The 27,445-nt window shown below is 39.2% G+C and overlaps 1 protein-coding gene across 4 annotated transcripts in view; it reads left to right on the top strand.

The window, feature by feature from the left end:
• Positions 1 to 4,820: 4,820 nt before the first annotated feature.
• The window catches only part of CSNK1G3 (casein kinase 1 gamma 3), a 109,490-nt gene continuing 86,865 nt past the window's right edge, over positions 4,821 to 27,445 (top strand). For 2 of the 4 annotated variants that reach the window (XM_039253426.1, XM_039253428.1), the window contains exon 1: positions 4,821 to 5,236. The gene's annotated coding sequence lies outside the window, so the exon portion shown is untranslated. The remainder of the gene's footprint in view (positions 5,237 to 27,445) is intronic. The other 2 variants (XM_039253425.1, XM_039253424.1) reach the window with 1 other exon arrangement.

The following is a 27,445-nucleotide window of genomic DNA, read 5'->3' as shown; positions in this document are numbered from 1 at the left end:
ATTCAAGCTCTTCTTAAAACGAATACCAAAATAAATAAATAAATAAGTAAATAAATAAACCACGGCTTTAGCTAACTCTTCCATTTATCACAAAACATTCTTCAGATAGCCACACTTACCTAAAAGCTGCCAAAATTCAGGCCTGCTAATGGAAAAACACAAAAATTAAATTGCCTAGCTAGAGATTTAGCCATTCTTTTTGGCAAGACTCTTTTTTACACTTTTCATAGTGTTTATAGCATTTCTCTAGAGGCAGTTTCCTTTATTAAACCTCTTTTTAAAATTTTTATCTAATTTTAATTTAAAAAATTTTTAAATGTTTTATTTATTTCTGAAAGAGAGAGACAGCACGAGCAGAGGAGGGTCAGAGAGAGAGGGAGATACAGAATCTGAAACAGGCTCTAGGCTTTGAGCTAGCTATCAGCACAGAGTCTGACGCGGGGCTTGAACCCATGAACCGAGATATCATGACCTGAGCTGAAGTTGGATACTTAACCGACTGAGCCGCCCAGGTGCCCCTAAAGCTCATTTTTTTTAAAGAATGTATTTTTTTTCCTCTTTGAAGGTTTAAAATTATTTGTCTACCAATCGTCTTCCTTAAAAAATGTCCAAATCTTTAATTTTTCTTTTGTTTATAGATGGTATACTCTTTACATAGGAAGTATTCCTTTGATGATTGGCACGTCCTGAATTGTGTCCTCCTCCTTGAAATTCCTATGTTGATGCCTCACCCCCTAATATGATGATATTTAGAGATTTAGGAAATAACGAGGTTTAGTAGGGGTCATAAAGGTGGGGCCCTTGTGATAGGATCAGTGCCCTTTTAAGAAGAGCTAGAGAGAGAGTGAGAGAGATCCCATGCACTGAGGAAAGTCCATAACAACACACAGTGAGAAGGCGGCCAGACATCTGACAGCCAGGAAGAGAGTTTTCAATAGAATCTGACCATGGTAAGGCCCTGATCTCAGACTTCTGGCCTCCAGAACTGTGAGCAAATACCTTCTGTTGTTGAAGCCACCCAACCTATGATATTTTGTTCTGTGAGCCTGAGCGAAAACAAGGAGTCTTGACAAAGTGATTTTTATCACACATTACTTAAGATTATAATTATAAAACACAAGAAAACCTTTCGGAAAAGTTTTGTGATTCTTGTACCTGGTTGTTGTCTGGGACTGGCTTTCTCCCAGAATCTTTCCTTCCCCTCCTCTTAACTGTAGGCTTGACGGGGGAAAAGGTTATTCTTCTGGTCTTAGCAAAACACTTTGGTGTGCTCCCGGGCTCTGGCTGTTAATGACAATGTCTCATTTTTCACCCTTCTTGTTTCTACTTGAGCATTTACTTTTTCTTGATTGTATCTTTCTTCTAGGTAGTTTACCTTAAGGACAATAAAGAAAAGGAAAGAAAGAGTTTGGCAATTCCTGAAGTCCTAGCCTCTGTCAATCAATCACTATTCTAGGTTTGCCATTACAGTTAAATAAAATATTTGAAAGAACAGAATGAGTGTTTCCTGTTTTTATTTTCAAAAGGTTTTGTAAATATCTTAATCTCATGATTTTATATTTAAATATATTTAATTATCACATCATCTTGAGCAAGCTAATTAACCTCTTTGAGACCATCAATTCTCATTCCTAACAGGAAAAAATAAGAGCAGCTGCTGTATTACTTCACAGGGTTGTTATCAGAATCAGAAAGAATAATTAAAAGGACTTTGTACAAATGTTGCTTGTTACGTTGTTTGTTGGGAAATATCTGCCTGTATTTAACTCAGTCACATTGGCCACGTAGTTGATGCCCTGACCACTCTAGAGGGCTAGGTTCATCTTTGGTGCCCATTTGTATATGGGGGTTATTTCTTGTTTAATTTCTGCAAAACAAGTTTGGCTGAGTAGTTTAATAGTATGAATGGGGTGTGTATGATGGAAATGATTATACTACAAATCTCTGCATTAGTGCTCTCACAGTCCTCAATGGTACACTAGGAACTTGGAATTATCAAATTTCTCTTTTGACAAAATGCTTTCTTTTCATGTCCTACAAGCGCTTTGCTTGAGAGAGAGAATGTAGGTTTATTTTGTGGAGAGTAAAGCTGGCCACTGTCCCTTTTTGTAAGCAGTCAGACTTCAAGTGGAAGCAAGAAGGAAATGGAATCGTTTTCCTGCTTAAAACTCTCATTGAAGGCCTTATTTTGACATTCTCTCCATGGGGATGGGTGTGTGTTGATGTGGCTAGGGATGCAGAGGTGTGAGTGGAAAAGAGAGAAGAATCAAAACATGGAAAGTGACACTGGAATATTTACACTGTCTCAGATGTGAAATTAAAGGCCCCTAGAAAATTTTACTTTCTTTTTCTTCCGTCCACCAACACCCACTTGATGAATCTTGTTTTTTTCCTAATAAATGCAGCATTTTGAAGGAACTTTCTCCTCTCATATTAATAGAAATATATAGGGAAAACTTCTGTTGGCTCTTTTATCCCGTTTTTCAAGGTAATCTTGATAGTTGTTCCTTGCCTAAACAATGGAACAAATATTTACTTGTATCAACAGAGGCATACGTTCAGTAAAATAAAGATCTGGGGGTAAAATGTGACAATGCTTTGGAAACATGAAAAATGTTAATAGAATATAAGTACCTGAAGAGTGGCAATGCTAGGAAACATAAAAATTAGTTGTAGTTGATGTATCATATAGATGAAAAATTGTGATGTCTGCTGATGTTGAGATATTATGCTGCAGAACTAAGTTTTGGTTGAGATGCCTGTGGTTTTTCCTCATTAACACAAGCTATTTTCACACTGGCAAATTTTTCTTACAAGAGACTGCTGTGACTATATTTCATTGTTTCCCTATCTAGGTTACTCACCAATCTTAATCTATAGCAAGTTCTAGGCCTAATGTCAACAGAAAAGTCTTTACTGAAGGGTTAAAACATGTAAGTCTTTATCCTATTCACAAACACATGTGATTTAATCATATATTTATATACCTGCATTTATTTTTCAAAAAATATTTATTTGGGGAGAGTGCAGCAAGGGAGGGGCAGAGAGAGGGGCACAGAGGATCTGAGGCAGGCTCTACACTGATGAGAGCGAGCTCGATGTGGGGCTTGAACTCACAAACCATGAAATCATGACACTGAACTGACGTTGGATGCTCAACCGACTAAGCCACCTAGGTGGCCCAATATGCATGTATTTCTTAAACATTTTTCAGAGCTTTGAGGGGTGGGAAGGAGGTATTCTCGATCTAAAGTGAGTTTTGTGAAGTAGAGTACAAAATTGTTTGTTGGTTGTTGACTATAGTATTTAGAGTTCCCTGTACTGCATACATTTTTTAAAATTTATTGAGATAGTGTTAACTTTGTTTCCTGTCCGGTATTGGACCCTGGAATAGATCAGAAACCTTGGGATATATATTTGATTAGGCAAATTATTCTCAAGTCTGATCATGAAAAAATCTTAGTTGCTTCTCAGTCTTTAATGAAATGATGGTGGCATGGAAACTCAGAAGCAGTACTCTTATTACCAGTACTAACTGATAGTTAGGTCTTCACCTCCAGTTTAGGAAAGAGTGTGACGCGAGTGGCAAAAGAAAAAAGTTTTAAAAAATCTATTGTAATAGAAAACAAAAACAGCCTCTTTCCATATGATCACACCTCTGAAGTTTACACAGTAACCTTACCATCAGTCTGGTAAGGTAGAGGGAGAATAAGATCAATCCTCAATTATTTTAAGTGCACTGGTTTCATTGGAGACTTCTAAGTTTTTCCTGAGAGTGTGAGATAGAGACTCAAGCTTCTTGATACAGAGTGTATCAAAACATGTAACTGTTTGATGAATGAATTTTTAAACAGAGCCAGGCTATGGTTTTTCTTCATGCACATCTTAATGTTTGTCTTAAGAACTTGAGACCTAAGTCATATTAGGTAATAACTAACAATTAAAAAATATATTTTCAGAGTCCTCTGCAAATGCCTTCATGGTGAATCCATTTCCATGGCGATCTTACAAAGTGACAGTATTTTCATCTCCATTAACCAACTGCAAGAGAGGGAGAGTATGGCAACTTCTGCCTTTTCAGGGCGGGCGGACTGGACTGCGAAGTGGAGGGAGAAAACGCCGGTTCCAGTTTGGGTTCCTCGCCTCGACGACCTGAGGGATGTTTGGCCTCTGGAAACTCCAGAAGGTTCATTTGCAACACTGGGCTGGTAACTATCACGTTATACAGGACGACCCGAGCTCACCAACGGGCTTCTCTATACACTGCAGATAGGATGCAAACTTGAGCCACAGTTCCTATCTCCAATTGGCTGCATCCCTGCTACAGCACAGGGGTTACAAAAAAGGGGGGGGGGGGAGAAACGTCAACCCAGTGAGGTCACTCCTTTAGGCCAGGGCCCTAAAATCCTGCACCTGGAGGGCTGTGCTCGGCAAAGCCTCGCCAACCCGACTTGGCACAATGGCGCCCTTAGGCTCTTTGCTCACCCAAGACGCGGAATTTTTGGTAGCTCTCCTTAATCACGGGAGCGTTTTTTCCTTCCAGGTCTCCCCAGAGACCTAGTCCAGCCTCTCCGCCCCGGGCCTCGCCCAGGGAAACGTACCCGTATCCACTATTACTCCACGTTCCCCCTCACGCACCGCTCGTGCGGAGGTGGGGGATGGAGGAGTGGCTTGGCTTTTATACGCCTGGCCAGCCAATGAACGCGCCGCCTGTCTTCCGGTCGGCGAGCCGGCCAATCCGAGCAGGCCGGTGTAATCTTCGGCTCCACTCGGCTCTTTTCGCTGATGCGGGAGCTTGGGGGCCGCCGCCGCTAGAGAGACGCTTTCCTTTTTTATTTTTTTTCCGTGTGTTCACTTCCGGGTCCGGCGCCGATCCGGATGCCCGAGGCAGAAGGATGTTTGACCTCCGGATAAGCGAGGCGCCGCTGTGCATTCATTCCCGGCTGCATCGGTGGCGACAGCAGCGACCCGGGCGGCGACTCTCCGGCCAGAGGCGGCGGTAGGAGGCACCGGCAGTAGTGCGGGGACCGAGTCCGAGCCGAGCTGCGTTCCTTCCCTCGCTCGTTCCTTCCCCCCCTACCTCGCTCGTTCCCTCCCTGCGTGGCTCGCTTTCCTCCTCCGGTCGCCGGCGGGTGTGATGTGCCGCCGCCGCTGCCCCCGCCGCCGCTGACTGACGGAGCAGGGGGCGCCGCCCGCGCCCGGGACCGACCCCGCAGCTCGCGGCCGCGCCTCTGAGGTAAAGCCCCCTCCGCGGCGGCGCGCGGCCCCGGCCCGGCGGCAGCCTCGGCGCGGCCGCGGCTCCCTCCTTCCCGGGTGGGGCTGGGTGGGCTGGGGTCCCGGGCCGGGAGGGCTGGGGGTGCGGCGGGGGCGGCGCCGCGGGCGGGGGCCGCGGAGGAGGGGGTGGGCGAGGACCCCGGCGGGCGGGCGGGCGGGAGGGGCCGCTGCTGGCGGTGAGGGCGCGGAGGGCTGGGCGCGCGGGGAGGGGGCCGCGGGCGGCGGGCCGGGCGGGTGCAGAAGTTGCCGAGCTGTGCGGCGCGAGTGGGGACGCGGGGGAGGTGGGCGAGCCGCGAGGAGGCGGGGGCTTCCTCGGGGAGGGGTTTTGAGGTCGCGAGCGCAGCCCCAGAGCTCCCGATTGTGTCCAAGATAATTACCTTCGGAGTGGGGGGTTCGCGCGGGCGGACGGGAGGCGTCGGGCTGCTGGAAGGAGGTGTCAGGGGCCAGCATTCATTCCAGGGGTAAACTTCCCGCTGGGGTGTTTGTTGGAGGGGGTGGGGGCAGGGATTTACCTATTTCATAGAGCTTTCGACTTAGATCAAAACTTAACCGGGGCATTAGTCTTGGCTAACAAAATTTCTCTGCTGGATGCTGTTACGGTACTGGTTTGTTTGTTTATCTCACATGCAGGGGAAGTGACACACGGAAGCGTCCAGGGCTCCCACATTTCTTTTCTGGGGGTGGGGGGTGGTGATTGGAGATGTGTGTGTGCTCGTGGGGTGAGGGCAGTTAGGCCTGTATTAGGACCTTTCCAGTTCCCCACCCCCGGGAAGGAGAAAAAGTTAATGGGTGGGAGAGAGAGAGGGAGAGTCAGTGTGGGAGATGGCTACTGTTGCTACACTGTGCGAATTAGTTGTAACTCTGTTGTAATGAGTACGGAGGCTGGCCAGTGAGTGACCCCTTTTTAACCTTTTGTTTTAGAAAGTCGACTTGAATTGGAAAACTAGAAACCTACTGATTTTTTTAAACTAAGTTAAGAAAATAAGTCAATATTCATTTTCTGTGCAGTTGTTTCTTGTGAATGACATTTGCTCCCAGAGAAGAAAGGATGTTGAGCTACATCTAAGTTGGGATACTTTTTAAAATTAAACAGTGTCCACGTTTTAAAGCCATGTATGTATTTGTGAGGAATATTTGCTTTCTCTGTAGGTAGAGAGTGGAAGAAAACACGCAAATTATAAGAATGAGTCAGGATTAGAAAGATTATGAGGCCAGTTGAAGAAAACGTTTTCCACCAAAAATCTGATATAGTTTGTGACATTTTAAGTAACTTTTTTGGGGGATGGGGTGGAGAAATGTGCTTAGTGTATTTCATAACTATTCCCAAACTTTTCTCCATCTGTATTCTGTATTTTGTGTACATTAGCTTTGATAGATGGACATCAGGTGACAGTTGTATTCATGGGCATTGAAAGAAAGATGCCAAATAAACTGCATGGGCATAGATTCTCTGGAGCGTACAGACTTGTTTGCTTTGTTTCTGGAGATGCTGGTTTTTATTAGAATGGGGGCAGAAAGGTTAATTTTAATGTTGCTATATATGAGACTTTTGACAGGGGCGGGTCTTAGAAAATGATTGCCTTCCATAATGATTTCTTGTGCTCATTGCCCTCCTCTGCCACTCATCAACTCAGAAACTCAACGCATTATGTAATTATTGACATTTTCATTGTTAGATTTGAAGCGGTAACCATTAACAAAATGTTCAACTCGTGCTATTCATTTATCCCTTCAAAGGAAACGGCTGGGATAAAAATCAAGGAATAGTTTAGTTCAACCTGGACCTGTACCATGTGCAAAGGACTTTTACTCTGTGATCAGGGTGGAAGGGTGGGTAGACTCAGATGAATCAGACCCAGTAGCTGTCTTCAAGGGAGACTCGGACACGCACAGAGATAATTGCAACACAAGACACCTGTGGGATTTATTAGAGACGCGTGGAAGGATGGTGTGTGTGTGTGTGTGTGTGTGAGAGAGAGAGAGAGAGAGAGAGAGAGAGAGATTAATTTTTGACTGGGGAATTGTGAATGACTTTAGAGCTGGTAACACTCCATTTGGGCATTAAAATATTTTAAGGGGCAAAATGGGGGCTTCATGCATGTGTGTGTATGGGGGTGTGTGTGGTTGGGTATTACAGGGCTTGTTGGGCTGGACACGAGGCTGCTGTGCCAGGAGGTCTGTGTGGGAGAGGAAGCTGTGAAAATAGGTGGAGATCAGGCCATGGAAGTCCAGAATACCTTGTATTTAAAAATGAGTCAGTTTGAGATATAAAGGTCCAAATGTACAGTTTTTAGGCTTAGAGGAAGTAGGTCGGCAAATAAGGACAGTTAAGTTCAAGAAAACAAACTATAACAGAATAATCAAGCGGTTACCATTCATCCTAATGGAAGAAAGCAGAAAAGTATCTAATCTAAAACGCTGCTTCATACCTGGCTTTGTCCTGTTTCTTTACTCAAACTTGAATATGGGTGTGTCTGGTAATCTGGTAATTGGTTTTATATGAAATGAATCCAGGCTGTGAAAATGTGCCTTTGGAAGGAACGGGAAGCTCTCTGTTTATTTCTCTGTCCTCTCTGTAATCCCCTCCGTACTGGCAATAGACTATTATTCTGGTGTAGTTTATAGATTCAGAGCTTTTCAGGATGGAACAAGTGGTTGTTTAAGTTTCAGAGGGTTTCCCAAAGGGTATGTCAAACTAAATAGGAGGATTGCTGAAATAGTAAATTTTTTAAATGTTTATTTTTGAGAGAGAGAGACAGGGAGAGAGAGTGCGAAAGCATGTGTGGGAGGACAGAGAGAGAGGGATACACAGAATCTGAAGACAGGCTCCAGGCTCTGAGCTGTCAGCACAGAGCCCGACGCGGGGCTTGAACCCACAAACCGTCAAATCATGACCTGAGCTGAAGTCATAGGCTCAGCTGACTGAGCCCCATGTGCCCCTTGGGAATGCCGAAATATTAAACAACAAAGCAAAACACAGGTCATTGGAGAGTTAGATTATTAATACATTCGAAGGCAAGATTCATTATGGATAAAGTGAAATGTAAGGAATCTGCACATAGAATTGACCATAACAGTGGAATGATACAATGGGAAACGTCCACAGTTCTAGATGATATGTATAAGGTTTTTAGTTATCTTAGATATTAAATGACCCTAAAATAATTTAACCCCAAACTTTGTCACTATCAAAGAAGTGCTTCAAAAAATATTACCCTCACAATAACAGTATTTAAATCGATGTAGACTCACAAGGAAAATTGTTTGATGGATTTTATTAACCATATCCCTCTAGGTGTCCAAAAAGGATTAACATTATAACTGAATTTGTTTTATCTTGAACCTTCCAATGACAACACTAATACCTGTTAAAATTTATTAGGTGCCTATTTTGTGAAGGGCCTATAGATGATACTGTTAAGACAACTCTATTTGTTGGGTGTTGTATAGCTCTTGTTTTTGACATTAGGAAACAGTCATCCAGAGTTGAAGCAAGCTTTTTAAGATCTAGCAGAGTGTGTATTTTAATCATTTTTTTTTCCTGACTTCAGAGTCTTAAACTCACCAATGATCTGTTTATTTCTAATCTACCATCTTTTTTTGTGTTTTCTTGAGTGGTCGGTGCTTAGTGGTATTGATTGGTGGTGTTAGTGTATGTCTGGGTGTTAGTTCTTCAAGGTGTAACTTTTTTTCTGGAAATGGCAGTTTTTGAGGTATCTGTAGTTCTCTCCTTACACAGATTCTGTAGAAACAGACAGAAGATTTCTGGTGACTAAAGCTACCTCGGAATATACTTTAGTGATGGTCTACAGGACAGAACTGTATTTGGGATTCTCGATGTGTAGAATCAAGTGTGTGCTATCCATTTACGTGAAATGTCTTTGGAGAGGCTCTGTATTACTCAGAAAATAAGGAAGGAGAGAGAGATGTGAGGACAAATAAATTTTACAGACACATTGGAGGCTGCTATTAGCCATGTTTTTTTTCTAGCTCCTTTCTCAAAGCTGGGATTTAGAAACCCTAAATGCTTGAGTTTCCTCCTATTATGGGATCTCAGGAAGATGTGTGGTGATTTGTTCTTACACTATAGTAAGTGGGTGATTATATTCTCTCCTGCCAGTCCCTGCCCATCATTTTTTTTTAATGAGAAAAGAATTATTAACAATGATCTTGAAGTGTGTCTGGATTTGTTAGAAAAGACACACACTTTGGTCATTTTCTTTACTAATGATAGATATATCACACAGTTATAATTTAATTTCATGGAAATCCATAGCTAAGTTATGTCTACATATGCCTAAGTTATACCCATGTTTTTTCAAATAGCTTTCCCTGGAATTAAGTAAAATCTCATGGTACTCTTTTTCTTAAGATACATGTGAGTTGGTAGAAGGTTGATTGGTGGATAGACTAGGCAAAGACTCTTGGGAATAGCCTATTTCAGGAGACTCTCTTAACCCTACCTGTTCAAACCCACTCAGAAGATTGATACTTTTCATTCATTGACTGCTTGAAGCCCATGCTACATCGAATAACAGTTGACTAGTCTCTAGTGTTTTCTTTTATATTAAAAACATTTTTAAATGTTTATTTTTGAGAAAGAGAGAGAGAGACGTGGGGTGTGAGGGAGGAAGGGGCTGAAAGAGGGAGATAGAATCTGAAACAGCTTCAGGCTCCGAGCTGTCAGCACAGAGCCTGACGCAGGGCTTGAACTCATGAATCATGAAATCATGACCTAACCTCAAGTCGGACGCTTAGGACCACCCAGGCACCCCTTTTTAAAATATTTTTTAAATGTTTTTTTTATTTTGAGAGAGAGAGAGAGTGTGTGTGTGTGTGCGCGCGCGCGTGTGCACGCAAGCAGGGGAGGATGGGGGGGGAAGAGAGAGAGCGAGAGAGAGAGAATGAGAGAGAATGAATCCTAAGCAGGCTCCATGCTGTCAGCACAGAGGCCTGATGCAGGACTTGATCCCATGAACCGTGAGATCATGACCTGAGCCCAGACCAAGAGCCACATACTCAACTGACTGAGTGACCCAGGTGCCCCTCTCAACTTTGTTTTTGAACTTTTAATCCCACTAGTTATTTTATACTTACCAAGACTTATTTGTATTTACACCCAGCAAGTTTTTAATGGCACTTATACTTTATGATGTAATTACATAGTTTAATGAAACGTTATTCAGTGAACTTTGGAGGCAAAGTTACTTGTATGAAAACTTGTGACTCCTTTCAAAACAGGTGAGTAGTTAAAATAAATTATAGTTAAAGTAAGTGTGGGTAAGATAACTTTTTAAAAATTAGGGAAAGAACCCCTAAAAATCTGAAAAGATTCCATAATAAGATTGCTTTTAAGCTTTGTGAGATGTCTTTCTGTGTTTAAGAAACAAAAAATGGAATCACAGGTGATGTATAGTAGGTGTGGTTTTTGCAAGAAACAAAATAGAACTGATGTTTGTAAATCCATACTTGAAGGAAAGGCCTTGGCCTTACATTCAAAGATTGTCTTGGAAATGTGCATTTTTATATTTTACTTGCAATAAAGTGTTTAAGATATGTTGATTTTTTTATGATCCCCTTTTTATTTTTTAATTTTTATTATTTATTTATTTTTTAAATATTTTTATTTATTTCTAGGAGAGAGAGAGAGAGAGACAGCGTGAGCAGGGAAAGGTCAGAGAGAGAGGGAGATACAGACTCTGAAATAGGCTCCAGGCTCTGAGCTGGCAGTTAGCACAGAGCCCGACGTGGGGCTCAAACCCACAAACTGCGAGATCATGACCTAAGCGAAAGTCGGACACTTAACCAACTAAGCCACCCAGGCGCCCCTTTGATCCCCTTTTTAACTAACTTATGAGCTCTTGGTTAATATATTAAAGAGGCTGTCTACTACTATTACATCATCTAGTTCATGCTCTCTCTTAGAGAGTGATTTAATAGCATCCTCTTATAAAAAAAGAAATAAATTCTGGTATTCCTGGCGGTATTCATTCAGACCTTAGCGTGATTGTTTAATTATATAGTCAGGTGATCAAGCTGTGGTTCTCTGACATTTCCCTATATGGTCCCTAATCTGATTTCATATTGTACCTTTCAGTTTTTATGTAGAGAGGAGCCTTCCTAGAATCCCAGCATCTGTTCAGCCTGCGTAGGGGCTGCTGGAGTGAATTGGTAGAGGAAGTTGTTCCTTGGAAGAGGAAATGCCATACCCTTGATGTGTAGCAGGAGCCCTTGAGCTTGGTACAAAGCATGCTGGCCTCACAGCATAGAGTAGCTCCCCTCCTGTCTTGCCTAGCTCAGCTCAAGTAAAAAGGAAAACTTTTAGGTATAGGAAAGGAGGTCCAGGTGGGGGAAGGAAAGACAGACAGGGTAGGCTATTTATCTTGGTGTTGCCACATTATACTGCCTGAAATGCAGTAGGTAGTTTCTGACATGGAACACTGAAGAGTTGAGGTAGGCTCGTTTTTCAGAGCTTTGGTCTGCCTCTCTGTGATTTTTTTTTCTTTTTTTTGGCTCTGCTCTCCTCTTTGTGTTGGATGCATCCTCAGGCTGGTAGCAAGATCGCATCTAGACATGCATTGGCCAGGAAATGTTTTGCACAAGCTTACCAGCATACTTTTCCTTTCATGTTTTATTGACCAGAATTAGGTCATGTGTACTTCCTAGCCAGTCGTGACAGAGGGAATAGGGTTATCATGGCTGACTTTTGTTAATCAGGATGTATCCCCTGCAATTGGGAATGGGGTCACATTTTCCTGAGTGACATGGTGAAGGCTGGATATTTTTTTTTTATTTTTTAACATTTATTTATTTTTGAGAGAGCATGAGAGAGAAAGAGAGACAGAGTGCAAGCAGAGGAGGAAACACAGAATCTGAAACAGTCTCCAGGCTCTGAGCTGTCAGTACAGAGCCTGATGTGGGGCTTGAACTAACAAACTGTGAGATCATGACCTGAGCTAAAGTTGGACGCTTAACCAACTGAGCCACCCATGAGCTCCGAAAGGGTGGATATTTTTAAAAATCGTGGGAAAAAAGAACATGAGACAAATGGGTATGTTAGAGAGGCAATCGATAGTGACCACTGCATCTACTTGTTTTGAGAATGAACATAAATAATGCATACAAATACACTTTGAACTTTAAAGCGTTGTACAAATGTAATGGATAAAGATTAGAGAGCTGCTTCTATGTTCCTATCTTAAATATGCTCAGGTATGAATATTTTAGGGGCTAAAACACTGCTAGTTTTCTTATTGACTGAGTCAATAAAATCAGTTATCTGAGTTGTAACATTATACTTTTTTCCCATGGAACTCATAGAACTGTTATAACTTTAAATTAAAAATTTGTACTTGTGAATTTACTTAAAACTTATACCTGTGAACTTACTTAACATTTTTTTTTTCTGCCCTCTCTTCTCTTCGGAAGTTGCAAATTGCCCAGATCTTTGATCTCATCACATTTCTTTTTTCACACCTAGAGGACAATAGGTACCTTGGGGAAATGGGAGTTTTTCGGTCAGAGGAAGGGTTCCATTTGAATTGTGGAATCATAGTAAATAAGATAGTTGGAAAGGATAGATTTTACCCATCTGGAGAAAAGCAAAAAAAAAAAAAAAAAAAAAGGTGGGGGCTTGGGGAGGCAGGGGCGAATCACAGAATTTAGGAATTGAAATGTAATGAAATGAATCCTGGGAAGGTTGAGTGAGATGCTCAAGCCACACACCTGGTGGGTAGAATCTCCTACGCTAATGCTGGTGCTAATTGCTGGTGCAGTGCTCTTTCTGACCCAAGAGGTGGGACGCCATGCAAACATTTGTCTGCTTTGCAGTTTTGCTTGGGACCATGGGCTAGTTCTGGAAAGCAGTCAGTCAACTGCTGTTAGTACAGATATATGTTTCCAGGCTTTGGAAAATTTTAGCTAGAGGATTTTTTTTTTTAGGTAAAGCAGACTGAGAGATTTTTAAATCTTCCCTCAAGCGTAGCAACACACACACACCCCCCCACCCACCAAGTAACCTCAAACCTGGCCTACTTAAATGAAAATGCGGAAGTAGAATAATTTATATATTTTTAAGTTCAAGAAAGTGGTTATCTTAAAGGTTTCTTTGCCATTAGTATATGTAAAAGAATCTGTGGGTGTGTGTATTGTACATGTATATTGAGATATGTGTATGTAAATATACAGGATTTTAACTTATCGTTGTAGTTGCACTTGTAAATATATAGAGTAAATCCATCCATTCTCTGCAAGGGTATTTATGTTAATAACATTTATTTATAAATAGTGACATTTAGGGTGATTGTAATTTTTATACTTTTTATGCTTCTCTGTATTGTTTGGATTTTCTGCTATAATATGTAATATTTTTGCCATCAGGAAAAATAGTAATTTCTTTTGAGGAGGGAAAAAATAGAATCCTGGGGTAGGATGTTTTACCAACTTAGACTTTAACATACAATTCTGCTTTTATTGTACATTATCTTGAATAAAGTGTGCCTGAAACGTATTGATGCTTTGCTTTTAGAACTGTACTTGTTCAAGTTATTTACCTTAAAATTTTAAGTTGAATTTGGCCATGTGACACATTTTTTACTACAAGTGTACTGTATAAAAGCAGACTTCTGAATATTTTGTGATTATTAATTGTGTTACCTTTTTTTTTTTTTTTAACTAGTTTGGTTTAAATTTCAGGTGGTATACTTGGCATTGATTTAGAGTGTGTTGTATTAGAGTCAGAGTTATAGTCAGAGTTTCCTTTTGTAAAAAGGGAAGTGAAAATGTTTTTTCCCCTTACAGCCAGTCTGTGTCATGTTTATTTTCTATTTTTGTGAAATACCTATTTTGTATTCTAGCCATGAATATTTTCAAATGGTAGGCAAATATAGCAGGTAATGTCATATGTTGAGAAGAGAGAAAATTCCTGGTGTTCCACTAGTTTTATGGTGTGCAAATACATGGCTACAAGGCCTTTTAATAAAATCCTGATTTGAAGTGCAAACATTAATTAGTATTGTTTTGGAGGAGAAGCTAGTAGATGTCAGTTGGTGGTGACATTTTTAAACACTGGTATTGTAGATGCAGATTTTTATAAGAGTTTTATAATATTTTGTGTTCTTTTATTCTAGAGGTGCGAAAACAATATGAATCAAAAATACACATCTTACAGATGAATCTTGTAATGGCAATTTTTGTTTAAAAATGGTAGATTATTAATGACATTCGCATGAATGTCAGGGCATATTGTGGCTCATGTTCCTTTAGACACTGGAGGTTCTGAAAATATTTGCACTTAATGAAATATCAAAATGTAATCAACTCTTTGAAATCATTCCTTTAAGTATTTTCTTTTTTTTTATTTATTTATTTATTTATTTTTTTACAAATAGTTTATTGTCAAATTAGTTTCTACATAACACTCAGTGCTCATCCCCAAAGTGCCCTCCCCTTTAAGTATTTTCTGATGATCTGTTAAGGCTGGTAACTGGAATGTATATTGTATGTATGTATTATATGCTATGCTATTTATACACGTTCCAATTACCAACTCCTAATGAAGTTGTTTTTGAAGACTGACTGAAAAATAAAATCCTGATGGTTGGGAATGAGAATATGAGACAAGTTGAAGTGAATTTTTACTTATATGCACTTGTTTAAAATATTCCAGTTGAAAATTAGTAAATTTTTTTTCTGTGATCCAGGAAAGGAAAAGAAAAATGGATAATTTTAAAGGTAATCCTTGTAGCCTTTGCTGTAGGGCTGGGGGTGCTGTCACTGAGTTAAAAATAAGAGAGGGGAGCCTGGGTGGCTCAAGTCAGTTAAATGTCTAACTTTGGCTCAGGTCATGATCTCACAGCTCCTGAGCCCCGCATTGGGGTCTGTAGTGACAGTTCAGAGCCTGGAGCCTGCTTCAGATTCTGTGTCTTCCTCTCTCTCTGCCCCTCTCCTGCTTACTCTCTGTCTCTCTTTTCTATCTCTGAAAAATAAAGATTAATTTTTTTTTTAAAAAAATAAGAAAAAAGCATTTGTGGAAAAGGCAGTGAACACCAGTGGCTCTCAGCCCTGACTTCACATTAACATTTTCTGGGGACCTTAAACAAAGTGGTAGATACTGGGATTTTATCCTGACTAATTGATGTCTGAATCTAAGGGTGTGGGGGGTGGGTAGCGCTGGGGCATTGATACATTTTAGTGTTTCTATAGGTGATTCCAGTGTGCTGTTGAGTTTGAAAATGACTGATTTCTCCTCGTCTTTTTACATAGCTCTTAACTTTCAAGTTCCCTTTTTAATTGGGATAAGGGTATGAAAGTGGGACAAGAAACACAGAAAACATTTGCAAGATGACCAGGTTAAAAGTTACTTCTCTTTATAGTTTCATACCCAGAATTCTTTGTGAGGCCATTGTATTCATTGCTTATTAGCAATTGTTGCTAAGTCCAGCAGCAAAATTAGAGGATTTTTAAAGTTTGGAAAACTACTTAAAGGGAAATTTATCAAGAATAAATTAAGGCACCATCTCAGATGCCCCTGAAAATCTTACGAAACCTAAGTGATAAAAACAGTCATATCTTTAAACTTATGTAAAGTGTAAGAAGGCAAGATTTGTTGCTCTTCAAAGATTAATTAGTTTTACCTTATATTTATAATATCATTGAGTTGTATTTTTCTGGAACATAAGGATGGAAGAGGTCTTAATAGTATAGTATAACTATACATGTACTGCTTACTCTCTTTTATACCTTTGTTGATGAGGAATATCCCTATGTTCCCCCAAGTGGAAACAGTTTGTTTCAGTAATAGTATATTGTGTATGTAGTATATTGTCTATATTGTACATAGTCAGTACCTGTATACGTATAAATGCACTATGATAATAGGATTTTATTGTTACTGTATCTTGTCATTTATGACAAATCAGGGTCCTTTTTTGTGACTCATTTGCTGCAGCTTCCTAGGTCACAGACACCTTTACCAGTTACAGCTTTTTGTGGTAAAATGAGAACAAATTGTTTTATGATGAGTTCAATATGTTAAATTCCATTCAAGGAACATTGCTTTCATGGAGACAAAATTGGATTTGGCAGTTCCTCTGTAAATTTTAGGGGTTAGATTTTTGTAAACTTGCCCTACTAGGAGAATTTGTGGTAAAGAAATTTAAATGTGGGGGTGCCTGGGTGGCTCAGTCGCTTAAGGGTGTGACTTTGGCTCAGGTCATGATCTCATGGTTTGTTAGCTCCAGCCCCGCATAGGGTTTTCTGCTGTCAACATGGAACCTGCTTCAGATCCTCTGTTACTGTCTCTCTCTGCTCTTTCTTCTTTCAAAGATAAAAATAAACGTTAAAAAAAAAAATTTAGGAGTGGATAGAGTGTACGAGACATGTTCTCTGTGAACCTGGAGAAGACTTTTAGAACTATTTTGTGTTCACCAAAATTCCGCAAGAAAACCAGCACATGACAGTGAGATTAGTAGTAACATTTTGCACATACAGTTAGTAATTGAGTAATGGGTACAATTCTGTGGGACCTTAATTTCTTATCAATAATTCTAACATCCACAATGCTCTGAAAACCAAAAATATTTTCTTGTATGTTAGGCACAAATTGTTTTTTTTTCCCATAAAACTTGTTTTGAACTGTTGTGTTTTTATTTCACGAATTTGTAGGTTTCAGTGCAGAAATAGTGTTTGATTATAATGTCCTGCCTGTGTCATCTCAGCCTTTTCACAGACTATATGGTACATACACACTGTATCACCTGTCAGACTCTCCTAAAAGTCAGGTTCCCAGCCATGTTTGACTGCAAGAACTTTGGAAAAGGGCCTGTGGAACTGCATTAATTTGTTTCCACCTCTTGCTTCTTGATAGAAAGTACTCCGCATCTCATTCCTCTGAAATGGACTTTCAGTAAGATGCTAGTAAATTTCTCTCACGTTTCTCCTCTTGTAAATCTCTACATACCAAGAGGCACTTTATTTTAATCCATGTTTGTTTAACAGTTGTTGGAAGCTTTTCTGTTTTTTTGGCACTAAGCTATTAACCCTGGTCCTGTGGGCCCCAGTGTGGTCCCAGAAGCATTGTGTAATGAGGATGCTTGGGATGGAAAATGTTTTTGGTAACTGGCATAGCTGAATATTCATCACACACTCGTTTTAGTCCTTGGGGTTATGTAATTTTACCTCGGTGCCTGGTAACTTCATGCCAAAGCACCTGCAGGCAGCCCTCTTTTTACATATCTTGGCTTCCTTTTTCATAACAGAAAGAAGCAGGGGTGTGGTTGTAATGCCTCTGTTTTAGTTTCCTTAAACTTCCTTAATTTGTTTTTAAGACCTCACTGCAAGAATCTATATACTTAGGCTTTTTTCCTCCACCATCTTAACTAGTTTTTCCTTTTCTCTCTTTTTCTTTATTATTTCACCCTCCCCACCCTCCTATAAAACAATACTTCTCAACAAGAGAAGTTCATGATTATGGTGTTTTGACTCAGGAAAAGTGCCCTGCTGGTGGTCAGGTGACAACTCTGCATATAAGGTAGTACCTTACTGTAGGGGAGTGATTACTGCACTGCTGGATAGTGTTCTGTGTGCATGGTCTTTGCTTTCTTTCCCTCCCAAACATTGAGGATGAAGGGATAGTGACCACTGTCGTGCATGCTTTTATAGCTGTGTTTCTGAGTTCACGAAGATAGTAGGCATTTGAAGGTATAGATTCTAATGGGAGATACAGAGCTTCTGTAGTTAGGTTAGGTACCCTTGCCGTGTGCTCAGAAAGCACCGTGATTCTCGTGTACGTATCATACTTTATATTATTATTACTTGTTTAAGCTGTGTGATGTGGCAGGGATTGTGATTGTCCTCGGTGCCATTTGACTTCTGGTTTTGGCACATGATAGGCCTCTTGTGATTGCTTGTTTGTTGAATGAATGGATTGATCTTTTTCTCTTTTTTATTAAGGAGATTTAACTTGGGGAAACCTTGATGAAATGCTTCCAGAGGCACCCTGCTCACTCCAAACCACTTTAGTCTGAACTGCCAGAGTTGTCTGAGACACCTCTCACAAATACATTGGCTCCCCTTTAAATAAAATAATAAACACAAGCATCTGACTTCAGTACTCTGACATTAAAGTAGAGAAATACTTTATAGAAAGGTTTTCTTTTTTTTTTTTTAAACGGTGGAAGTTGAAATTAAATGCATTTATGGGCTATCTGTAAAATTTAAGGAAATGCTCAGTTTTTTGAGCCTTCCACTTAATTCTGATTTTGTTTGGTAAGGTATTTTTTTATATTAGATAAACAGTTTTTTCTTTCTCTTTTAAAAAATGTTTTACTTGTTATTGAGAGACAGAGAGCCAGTATGTGTGTGTGTGGGGGGGGGGGAGTAGAAAGACCAGGAAGCAGAATTCCAAGTAGGTTCTGTGCTCTCAGTGCAGAGCCTAACGTGGGGCTCTGTCTTACAGACCATGAGCTCATTATCTGAGACAAAATCTGGCGTCGGCCACTTAACCAACTGGACCGCCCAGGCACCTCTTTTTCTCCTATTCTTAAATGTTTGCACGCTAAAATTCTCTCCCCCTATAATTGATGCACAAAACAATCCTCTTAGCCCAAAATATTCCCTCCTGCTGCCCCATTGTAGTCAGCCCCTTTTCCCACTCCCAGCCCCTAGCAATCCCTGGTCTCTTCCTGGTTTCTGAAATTTTGACTTTGTCAGGGTAGCATGAGGTACGTAGCATTTTGAAGCTAGCTTCTTCCACTTTGCATAGTGTATTTGAGATTCATCCATGGGGAAACATGTGTCCTTTTTGCTGCTGATCAGTATTCCCTTATGTGCATGTGTCTCAGCGTGTTTATCCATTCACTGTTTGAAGAGTTCGTTTCCCGTTTTTGGCAATTAGGAATAAAACTGCCCAAACATCTGTGTGCAGTTTTTTTTTTCTTTTTGGCAATTTTAAGTTTTCATTTCACTTGGATAAATTTCTAGGGTTGGAATTGTTGGTTTATAAGGAAAGTGTGTGTGTAACTTTATAGGAAAGTGCCACACTTTTCCTAAGCAGCTATATACCATTTTGCATTTCCACCAGAATATAGAAGAGTTCTAGTAGTAAGCAATTCCTAAAATTTAAATTTGCTATATTGAATTATTTTTTACTAATTAGGTTGTTAATTAGGCTGCACGCCAGAACAGCATGACAATAACATAGTTTTGAGCATGGTAGTTTTTATTGCTGTAAACCTATTAGACAGATAGTGATTTTGGGAGGTGTCCCAGTTTTTAGGGAATGCAGGCTTCATTATGTTTTGGAGCTTTTTTCTTTGCTCAGGTAAGAGAGCCTTGATCTCTGTAAGAAAAACTAGACCTTAACCCTGCCATTCATATTGGGAACTGAAGTGTCTTTAAATTTTGTGTCTCTCTTTAGGCTCTTGCACTTAACTTTTGAGTAGGATTCTCTTGGTTTGATCTGGGCACAAAGATATCCTTAGTCTGGAGAAGCGGCAGTTTAAGATTTTCTACCACTTGTTGCCTGTTTCATTCTAGAATTGTGTAGAAGTTGACTTGGTTTTTCATGATTTACTGTCAGTTACAATGTTAAGTTCTTTCTAGGATGAAAATTGACACTATTAACTTCCTAAATAAAATTCTCAAGCCTTGATTCCCTTGAACGAACCTTTTAATTCTGTGACCTTTGCCTACAGGAGACTGTTATTCATAATTAAATGTTTCTAAATTAGGAAATTGGCACTATAATTAAGAAGAAAAATATAGTTTCATTGTGAGAAATATATATGACACAGCTACTGACTTTTCTGAAGTACTTTCTCATTTATCTGGCATTATCAGTCCCTGGCCTCTTAGACAAATGAGAAGATTGAATTTATCCTGCAGTGTTTTCTTTTAGTATTTTTTCAAACGATAACCTTTTCAAGGTAGTACAATGTCTCTTTTCTAAACAGAGTCAGATCTGGCAGAGCTAGGGATCTCATTCCGCTCATCAGTTAGTGTGCTGTTATGCATAGACTGAATTTAGCGAGGTGTATAAGGTGATTTGTCTTCTTGGTTCGCTGTCATATTTTGACTAGTCACTTCAATTTTCCCTTTTATGTTTGATTTCTGATAATAAACTGATCAGGATTATTTTAAAATTAAGGTAAAATATAGTGCAGGGGCTCTTTTTGTTTAGTGAGTGGAATATGCATTTTGTGACCTCCTTTAGTAAAGTCTTTTCTTCTGGTTCATAGCTCTGCTTTGGAGAGTTGAAATCACAGTATAAATGACCTTTGATTTGTGAGGTGTTACTCCCCTGGTAGCATCTGTTAGAGTTATAAATTGCCTGCCTGTCCAATACCTGTTTCTTTCCTTCTTTCCTTGAAAAAGACATGATCTTAGAAATTAACATTCCTAACCTTCCAGGAGGTAGTTACTCTGTTCATTCATTCATTAATTCACTCATTTATGCCGTAGGCCTTTAACAAATTCTGCTCTGTATTATGTGTTATAATAGATAATGGGGAGACAGAGTTGCATAAAATCTCCCTGCGCTGAGGACATCAGATTAAAAAGTGGGCTGTCTCAGGGTTGAAAAGGGAAAGCATTGTACCTTGCCTTTCCTGTAAATTGGTTGTAAGATGTAGAGGTTTCATCATGTTCTCTTCTTCCATGAGGAAGTTCAAAAGTTGTCTTTTTGTGAAGTTAGCAGCAATTGATACTTTCCTACTTTCATTAGTTCATTAAGAGTTGCATAATGATGGTATTCAAAGTCTGTCATTTCTTATTAGATGGGAATGTATTTAAAGAGAATATTCTCTTCATCAGTTGGGGCTGATCCTGATTATTAACAGATTCTATATTTGCAGTTTTCTCTCCTTGCTACCGTTGTGCATGTTCCCACCTAAAGTTGAACAAGATGATGTTGTACCTTTTTGTTTTGCTTTTGGGGGCCTTTTAAATGCCTTTTTGGGTGATTTTGCTGCTTAAAATGCCCCCCAACATAGTACCACAGTACTGTCTAGTGTTCCCAAACTCAAAAAGGCTGTCATATGCTTTATGGAGAAAATGTATGTTGCTTGGCTTTAGTTTAGGCATGAGTTTTAGTGCTGTTGGCTCTGAGTTCAATGTTAATGACTTAGTAACATGTATTAAATAAGGCGTCTTTAAACAGAAACACCTGTGAAACAAGGTTGTGTGTTAATCATTGGATGAACATGTTGTGGCCACACTCTTGCAGGAACAGATCTTCCCTCGGAGCAATGGTCCAGTGGTTCCTATTTCAGGGTTTTGCTGCAGCTTTCTAGAATACAACCCCTGGAAACCAACCGTTCTTAGTTTTGCTCAGGTAAAGGAGAACATCCTTTTTAGTCAGAGTAAAAAAATATACTACAGTTAAGGGCGTCATGGAAGTAGGTAGTGTTGAAGAGGCGTGGTGAGATTTTCTCTGGGCCAGGTTCATTGTTGTATCCCCAGACCCTTGCACTGTGCCTGGTAGAGAGGAGATATTCAGTAAGTGTTTGTTGAATGAAAGTAAGTGCCCCCAAACAGAACACGACTTTCCTTAATGGCTTGGGGTTTTCAGCCATGTTTGTGTTTATAGATGAGGAGACGACCTGTTCATGGCCATTGATATGATGAATTTTTCACTGATACAAATTTGATATCATCTCTACTTGACTTTTCATTCCCATCGTGCTTAAAGAATCAGGAGATGAGTGTGATGTATGCTTCTCAAGCTGTGTATATAATAAATGTTTAGGGCACTCGACATTTTCAAATGAAACATTCCCTCCTGTACCAACTATTTAAACTCTTTAGCTATGATAAGGGGTATTGCTTACCAGTGAGAGTATAAATTGACCTCTGAAATTGAAAAGAGGAGGAATGAAAGCTGTTTTGAGGACCTATGAAATAGTCATATCGTAGTTACTAGAAACTATGGTCAGACCAGGATGGTTAGAAAGTTAACTTCATTAGGGGCACCTGGGTGGCTCAGTCAGTTAAACATCCAACTTCGGCTCAGGACATGATCTCACAGTTCGAGTCTCCCTCTTCCCCACCTCCGCATCAGGCTCTGTGCTGACAGCTCAGAGCCTAGAGCCTGCTTCAGATTCTGTGTCTCCTCCTCTCTCAGTCCCTCCCCAACTCATCCCTGGCTGTATCTTTCTCTCTCTCTCTCTCAAAAAATTAATACACATTAAAAAAATTTAACTTATTAGCTATTCAGTAATGTTTACTGAAACTACTGTACGAAAATTGACACTTGAACAAATTTTCTCTTTAAAAATGGACTCAGTTATCACTGATTATAATATCGTATGTTTTGATACTCCTATGCTATTACGTATTTCTGTATCTTGGACTATAAACTTGGAAACTTGGAAATACTTTTTGACCACAACTCATAGAAATATATTTATCACAACCTAAAAAAAAATCTTATATCGTGACCCAGTGATACATATACATTGATATAAAGAACAAAAACAAAAATCTCATTGAAAAAACTATTCTTGATGACCTATATGTACTCCATTTTCTTTTCTATTTAATACGATTTCATTTAAACAAGTGCTGCTTGAGACCTGTTACATGAATTTAACATACCACTAACTTAGAGTCATGATCTGCGGTTCGGAGAACCCAGCTCTCATAGAACTGCTGACTGTTTTTAAAGACTAGAATATCCTGGGTCTTGACATGCATATACAAGGGGCATCACTGAAATCAGGTTTCCAAATGTAAAGTGTTGTAGATGAAAGTTACTACGTATCTGTGAGACAAAATAAGTTTCTGTAGTATGTAATTAGAGAAATTAATCTCCATTTTTGACATTACAGTTAATGATTGAGCTTTTAAAAATAAGTGTTTCGTCTTTTCTTAGACAACCACAGCTGAGCTCATGCCAGAAGCCAGTAACTGGGACATTTGCTGCTAATAGCAGCATGTGAGGTAATGGCCAGCCATCACATCACAGATATCCTTACTCATTTAAATTTCGGAGAAGCCTGGAGCCTTGTATCGTAATGTAATTTTTAGAGACTTAGTAAGACATTTGAAACACTGAATGGATTATTTCATAATATACTCAATGTGGACTTTTCATTAAGGATATCAAAGCAGTGAGAAATTGATGCTCTGACAAATAACATGTGAGAAAAAGTTAATTTTATTTTTTATCTAATTTTTTCAACTTTTTTAATGTTTATTTTTGAGAGACAGAACACAGGCAGGGGTGAACAGAGAGAGAGAGAGAGAGAAAGAAACAGAATCTGAGACAGGCTCCAGGCTCTGAGAGAGAGAGAGAGAGAGAGAGAGAGAAACAGAATCTGAGACAGGCTCCAGGCTCTGAGCTGTCAGCACAGAGCCCAACACAGGGCTTGAAACCACGAACTGTGAGATCATGACTGGAGCCGAAGTCAGATGCTTAACTGACTGAGCCACCCAGGTGCCCCAGAAAGTTAATTTTAAAATTTCCATCACGTCTAATTTTGTATTTGCAAAAAACATTGACTGACATGTTCAACATGAAAAGATAACCGTAGGAAATGTTCATACTTGATATGGCAGGTGCATGGAGTGGTTCTGTGTGTATTGCAGCGATATTTTGGAAGCTAGGTAGAGTATTAATCAGCCTTTAGAAATTGTTAGAATTGCTCATTAGTATTTGAAAGCCTTAGCTGGGTCTGGGTGGTTTTTTATGAGGTAGAAGTTACTATATGGATAAGTTCTCAGACTGCTTTGTTTCCTCCAGTCGCCATCTAAGAGAAGCTCAGTTGGGTCCATAACGTATTAAATTATTGGGCCAGGAAGATTAGAGAACCTGATTTTCTGTTTTCTGTTTTGAAGATTCATCAGTGATCATTAAATTAGAAGTATGCCAGTGGTCTATATTTCTGTTCATCTAATCAGATTATGTCTAATGTTTTCTGTGTTTAGCAGCTCTTTTTTATCTTTATTAGTGGATGTTACTACATCAAAATTGTAATTGCTTATGAAAAGCAAGGCAGTTGATTATCTGTATTTAGTCTTGAGGATAATTTAAAAATATATCCCTTTAATAAGTTCTGTCTTAAATATAGATATTGCAGTCAGTATGCTGAGAATAATGATAGGATCAAACATAATTTGGAAATATTTTATTACTATTTATGCACATTCATATACTTTTAAGTACATTAACTAAATCCATGTCCTTTCTGTTTGGTTGTAGAAGATTTAGGGTTTCAGCTAAACGGAGGTATCGCTTATAAAAGTTAAAACATCCTTAAGCCATATGGATCATTATTTAATTTGTGTTAAAAGGAAGCATATGCCACGCATACTTGTATGAAACTTTCTTCTCTCAGTAGTTTTGATATCTCTGGATGCCTCATTTTTAAGTTTTCAAGCTATGTTTTTCCATTCTCTTCCTTGTAGTTTTTGAACTTAAAACTTCTGAGAGAAATGTTCTCTTATTGCTCTTGACTGTATCTATAGGTATAATACAATACTAGAATTATGTGTGGGCGTTTAGCAACCGGAGTGACTTTAATGGATGCTCTGAATCTTATATCTGCTGATATTTCTGTTTTTGTGTGACAGTCAGAAATCAGAAAAATAAATTTGTTAAGTATGGGTAGTGAACGTCATGGTATCCATTTGTATTTAGTATTACAGAGTTATATTTCTTTTGCTTTAAATTTCTTTAAAAAAATTTTTTTTTTAATTTTGGAGACAGCATGAGCAAGGGAGAGGGGCAGAGGGAGAGAGAGAATCTTAAGCAGTTTCCACGTTCAGCACAGAGCATGATGTGACTCTATCTCGTGACCCTGGAATCTTGACCTGTGCTGAAATCCAGAGTGGGATGCTCAACCGACTGAGCCACCCAGGAGCCCCACATAGTTCTGTTTCTAACATGACTTAACTTCTTGCCGGATTTCCTCACTTGAAATTTTTCTCAGTTGTTTTGTAGTGTGTATATTGAAAACTGCCCTAAATACTTTTTGATAACAAGGTTGGCTTTTAAATAAAGTACAGACATTGCTTGGTTTTTAGGATAGATTGTTCCTAAAAGTATACCTATAAAGTAATTTACTGAGAAAATAACAGTACACTTTTCAGTAGTTCTTAACTTTTTTTGAGTCACATAATCTTCGGACAGTCTGTTGAAAGCTGTGGATTCTGTCTTCAGAAAATGTTCAAGAGGTCCATGGATTTCAGGTTAAGAATTCTACCACCATTTCCAGTATTGGTGGACTCCATTGTCATTCATACTAAATGAAACCAAAACAAAAACTGTGATTGGTAGAAGCACTTACTACTTTACTTTTCAATAATTTGAAATATTCTTATCAAGTTTTGGCAGTATTTCTGTTATTTTAGGATGAAACTTAACCTAGTTATTCATAGTAGAGTTAACATTTTTATTAAATTAATGACTATATATGCTAAGAACAGAAAGATTAATCTCTTGTAAGATATCTCTAGTGTTTGAATTTTTCAATACCGCTTTTTTTCTTGAGGAAAAATTAAAAGCCTATCCATGGGGGTGCCTCAGTGTCTCGGTCGGGTAAGCGTCTGACTCTTGATTTTGGCTGAAGTCATATTCTTTTGGTTCATGGGATCGAGCCCTGAGTTAGACTTTACACTGACAGTGCGGAGATTGCTTGGGATTACTCTCTCTCTCTCTGCCCTACCCCTGCTCACATGCTCACACACTTGTCAGTATGTTATAAAAGGGGAAAAGAAGATTCCTTTGTACAGGGTTGTTTAATCAGGATCATAGATAGGAGACAATTTGTTGTTTAAAGGATGGATCATTTTGATATTTTTCAGGAAAGGCTGCTCTGAAGCTGAAAAGGAATTTATTTTTCAGAGACTTTAATGTTTAAGTATATAGATTATAAATTTTCCCAGGTCTGGTTCTAGATTCCTTCTTCTGTCTCAAACCCCGTATGTAAACTGTCTCTGAATCTGAGGATGTTTAAAACCACTTTTTTAAAAATGTTTTATTTATTTCTAGGAGAGAGAGACAGTGTGAGCGGGGGAGGGTCAGAGAGAGAGGGAGACACAGACTCTGAAACAGGCTCCAGGCTCTGAGCTGGCAGTCAGCACAGAGCCCGACGCGGGGCTCAAACCCATGAACAGCGAGATCATGACCTAAGCGAAAGTCGGACGCCCAACCGACTAAGCCACCCAGGTGCCCCTAAAACCACTTTTAATTATTTCAGTTTTAAATGCTTTAGGTGGTTATTTCTATAATTTTAAAGAATGTACATCTACTTTTGTCTTTGATTCTATGTCACATTTTGAATTAAATTTTTTCCAATTTTAATTTAATTTTTTTCCAACTTTGCCAAGGAACAATTGACAAAATTACACATAAAGTATACAATGCAATGTTTTGTATACATTGGAAAATGATTACCACAATCGAGTAATTTAACAAATCCATCACATAGTTACCTTTTTTCATTGTTGTTTTTGTGAGTGCTGAGGACATTTAGATCTCCTTCCAGCAAGTTTTCAATATACAATAATACAGTATTAAAATACAATATTGCTAACAATAATCAGCCTGCTGTATATTAGATCCTCAGAATTTACTGATCTTATAACCGAAAGTTTGCCCTTTGACCTACATCTCTCCGTGTCTTGCAGCCCCCTGCATCTCCCATTCTACTCTCTGTTTCTATGAGTTTGGCTTTTTTATTTTTTTATTTTTAAAAAATTTTAAAGGTTGCACAAATCAGTGATTCCATAAAGTTTTGTCTCTCTCTATCTGGAGAATTTCACTCAGCATAATACCCTTTCTCTCCCTTCATCTGTGTTATTCCAGTGGCAGAATTTCCTTCGTTTTTTTTGCCTGAATAATGCTCCATTGACTATATCATATCTTATTTTCCCATTCACCTGTGACAGACACTTAGGTTGTTTTCATACCTTGGCTTTTGAGAATAATTCTTCAATGAACATGAGAGTGCAGCCATATCTTTGAGACACTTATTTTAGTTTCCTTTGGATGTAGACCCAGAAGTGGGATTGCTGGATCACATAGTAATTCTGTTTTTGATTTTTTTGAGGAACTCCCATATTTTCCATAATGGCTATACCAGTTATATTCTCAGTAACAGTGCACAAGAGCTTGCTTTTCTCCATATCCTTGCCCACATTTGTTAATTCCTTTTTGGTAATAGCCACCCTA

Source organism: Hyaena hyaena, unplaced genomic scaffold (assembly GCF_003009895.1).
Source record: "Hyaena hyaena isolate Hyena2069 unplaced genomic scaffold, ASM300989v1 scaffold_453, whole genome shotgun sequence".
NCBI lineage: Eukaryota > Metazoa > Chordata > Mammalia > Carnivora > Hyaenidae > Hyaena > Hyaena hyaena.
Note: the sequence above shows the minus strand (reverse complement) of the source record. Positions and strands in the feature narration are given on the sequence as shown.